Genomic DNA, 4,415 nt, shown 5'->3' with positions numbered 1-4,415 from the left:
GACTGCTCTGACCACTGCCCCGAAGACCTGTGGACTGGGGTGGGGACAAGCATTATGGACTTTGTCCAGCATGGCCTACCCCAGATGCTTGAAAGTCACCCCAGCCTGGAGGTTGAAAGCCCTAAGTGGTGGTCTCAGCTCTGCCCCAGGCCCCCTGGCAATCAGTTTTTCATCTCTGCATTGGGACTAATCATCCTCCCCTGTTTCATCAGGAACCCCAAGGGATCTGGCTGAAAATGACCTTGTCTAAGACCACGTAGCACACTGGGGCCGGGTGAAGAACCCAAGCCATGTCAGAGGAGGATGAAGAGACTTCCAGGTGGGGAGGTGAGGGCAACTTCATGTCCCAAGGAGAGAGCCCAGGCCTACCACCCCGAGCCCCAGAGCTGTGTCACCTGGTGTGAGGAGCCTGGCCCAGTGTGACAGCCCAGGCTGGTGCCCAGCTATCCGACCCCAGCCAGGGGAGGACATAGAATGGCCCCTATCCCCATCTCACCCTGTGCCGGGTGAGAAATGTCCCAGAAAGCGAACCTCTCACATGGCTCTGCAGCCCCTTCCGACTCAACCCAGCCAAGTGGGCAGCTCTCCTGTGTCTAACCCAGGGAGAGGGAGCCAGGCAGAAATGAGGGTCCACTGCTGAGATGGGCTGACTAAGGGACAGAAAGGTGCACTTACCCAAAGTCCCACAGCAAGAGCAGACACTGGAGGGACGGGCCCTTCATAGAAGGTGGTAGTCTCCCCACTAATCAGATGGAGCAGTCGGGGCCCCCTCTGGGGAGGGGTGCCAGCCCCATCCCCATTCTTACCTCAAACAATTCCTGAGGCAGATGGTCCTTGCCCCAGCCAAGCCCTCCTCTGCCCCGGGCAGGTATGGAGGCTCCTTTATGAGGCTCCCCAGGATACAGGCCCCACTGGGAAGAGACCCAGGAGGAGCAGGTTTGCTTGTGGTTGAGAGTGTTTTCCCTGCAAACATGGCCTTTGCCAAAGTATCTCATCCCACATGTGTGGTGGGGCTGCCACGTAGCCAGGCCCAGCTGGCAGACACTGCAGGAGCCTGGGGTTAGGCAGCTTTGGGGTCTCAAGGGCCAGGATATCCCTGGAAGGAAGATTGTGTCCAGTACGGTCCCCTTGTTACTACAGACCAGCCCAGCCAAAGGCCCAGGAGGAAGAGGGCACCCAGAGGCAGGGGAGGGCTGCAATGACCTCTCAGGCCTGGTACCCCCAAGATCTGCCCGAACATGACTTTGTTAGAGGAGACAGGAGGTTACTTGAGTCCCAACCCCAGTCATTGATTGGGCCTTGATCCTAATCCTAGAAAAAGACTGAATCCTAACCCTAGTCACACATTAAGGCCTGTACTTTGCCATAGGATAAGTTCTTATTTTGATCATAGGTTGACTCCTAGCCCTGGACACAGATTGATCCTTAAGGAGAACAAGCAAGAGAATGTGGATGACCCAAGGTAGCCAGTCTCCACTGCTTAAAACTCATCCTCTCTCCAAACACACAGCCCACTCACAGTATATTGAGCCCATCATCTCCTGTCATACTACAAACTCTAGAGTCCACCTGAGCTATATAGTGCCCAAGAAACTATGTGTGCACATGAAACAGTTCATATATGCAGGTATATGTGTATAAAGGTTATGCATGCATTTACATACATGCATGGTGTGCATGCATATTCATGTATACACTTGTATGTAGGTCATATTATGGCAGCAGAAGAAAATGTGTGTTCATGTGTATGAGTGTACAAGAACTGGGCACGTTGACAACTTGATGTACATAGTGTTACATACCTGTTCATGCAAACTAACATGAATCCAGATGTGGGGAGTTTTACATAAGGAGCCCTGGTGGCACAAACAATTAAGCGCTTGACTGCTAACTAAAAGGTTGGCTGTTCAAACCCACCCAGCAGCTCTGTGGGAGAAAGACCTAGTGATCTGCTCCCATAAATACACAGCCATAGACAACACTATGGGGTTGTTCTACTCTGTCACAGGTGTCACTGTGAGTCAGAATCAACATGATGGCACCTAACAACAACATGTAAAAAGTAAGACAGGAGAAGAACTGATCCGTGTGAATTGTGGGGTTGGCAAAGAATATTGAATGTACTGTGGACTGCCAGAAGAATGAACAATCAACCTCAGAAGACATGCAACCAGAATGCCCCTTAGAAGTGAGGGTGATGAGACTTCAGGTCACTTACTTTGGACACATCTTCAAGAAAGACCAACCACTAAAAAAGGACATCATGTTTGATAAAGTAGTGAAAATGAGGGAAACCCTCAAAGGCTGTGACAATGGACCCAAACGTACCAATGATCATGAAGATGGCACAGAACCAGACAATGTTTCATGGTTATACGTAAGGTCACCATCAGTCAGAGGCAATTCAATGGCAACTAACAACAATGATGTATGTATGGGCTTGATGTACTGAGTGCATTTGTGTGTCTGTGTGTGCATGGTGTTAGGTGAATATATATATGTGGGTATAATGTGCTGTTTCCTGGATATTAGTGTGTGTGTACATGTTTGTGAGTGTATATATATATATATATATATATATATATATATATATACACACACACACAAGGAGTGATAGAATAGCCAGGAGAAAATCTACTCCATTCCTTTTCATGACTGGCCTGGGATACAGGGGTCTTCCCCCACTCCAGAGCCCTATGTGGCTCCCACTGACTCCACACCAGCCCAAATACCAGCCCCAGACCCTTAGTCAATCTTCTGATGGGTCCCCATTAGTGCCCACAGAGCTGGTAGGGATTAAAGACCCCATCAAACACTCACCTGGACCAGCCCTGCTTCCCAGTCAGGGCTTCCCTGCCCCTTATTCTACAGCAAAAAGGAATGAGAAAGACCAGCTGTGCATCCCTATCCATTCTAGTTTCAGCCTCGGTTTGTCCATCAACACATAAGACCAGGCCTTCCTGCCTTTTCACCATAGCTGAGGCAAACAGCAGACTCAGTGGAGAGAGTTGCAAATATTGAACAAAGTCGCACACAGTGCTTGCTAGTGGTATGATCACTTTCTCTTCCTCCAAGTTACCAGCACAGCCAATAGTCACAAAGCAGGGAGATTCTCGCCAGCTGGTTCCCAGAGCTCAGCAACCTCTCTACAGTGACATCAAAAATCATTTGACAAGGCCCTGTTCTATGTGAGACACTCTGCCAGCCACTTGACCCCATCCCCAAGAGAGGGTGATGGCTCTGCTCACCCCTGTATTCAAAACCTGTTGCTAGGTGCCATCACATTGGTTCCAACTCACAGTGACCCTGTATGTATAACAGACTGAAACACTGCCTGGTCCTCACAATCATTGCTATGTTTGAGTTCATTGTCACAGCCAATGTGTCAACCTGTTTTGTTGAAGGTCTTCCTCTTTTTTGCTCTACAGCTGCTTTACCACGCATGATGTCTTTGTCCAGGGACTGATCTTTCCTAATAACATGTCCAAAGTACATGAGACGAAGTCTCACCATCCTCACTTCTAAGGAGCACACTGACTGTATTTCTTCCAAGACAGACTTTTTTGTTCTTCTGCCAGTCCATGGTATAAGCAATATTCTTTGCCAACACTGTAATACAAATGCATCAATTCTTCTTCAGTCTTCCTTATTCATTGTCCAGCTTTTGTATACATATGAGACAATTGAAAATACCAATGCTTCAAATTGGTTCTTCCTGGTTCAGTCATGGCTGATGAAGTGAAATCAGAATGGAAGCAAATTTGTAAAATGTAGGTGAATCAGAACAATACTGGAAAAGCAAAAATTATGGGTTGATGCCCTCTTAGAAACTTAATCTCTCTGTTAGAAAACAAAGGCAATGTGCAGATCGCATAGCAACCAAGTCTCTTGACCAACAGAGTTGGAAGAAATGGTGTCCTCTCAAAGATGGTGGTTAACTGCACTGCTTTGAATGTGTTACACTCTCCAAACCCTGTCAATAATAAAGCCTCCCACGTTAGGCTCTTAAAGGCCTCACTATGCCTCCTCTGCGTCTCCCATTCCAGGGCTTCACCCTATAATTTTTCACATTCTGGCTATCAGAACTCAAATTTTAAAAACGAGCCTGTTCTGATTTTTTTTCGTTGGCCATGATTGACCTGGTTAAAACTAGTATAAAACCCAAACCCAAACTAGTGTAAAACTCACTGCTGTTGAGTCATGTTCGACTCACAGTGATCCCTCCTTGGGTATCATTACGGAAATAGATTGCCCAAACTTCCTTCCTAGGAGTGGCTGGTGGGTTTGAACTGCCAGCCTTCTGGTTAGCAGTCAAATGCCTTAGGCACTACACCACCAGAGCTAGTGTAAAGCCCTGGAAAATACCATAGCTTGGGTCAGATGCACCTTAGTTCTCAAAGTGACATCTTTGCTTT

The sequence above is a fragment of the Orycteropus afer genome, unplaced genomic scaffold, assembly GCF_000298275.1.
Source record: "Orycteropus afer afer isolate SDZICR_OR568_19922 unplaced genomic scaffold, OryAfe1.0 scaffold00020, whole genome shotgun sequence".
Classification (NCBI taxonomy): Eukaryota; Metazoa; Chordata; class Mammalia; order Tubulidentata; family Orycteropodidae; genus Orycteropus; species Orycteropus afer.
This window is presented reverse-complemented; position numbering follows the sequence as displayed.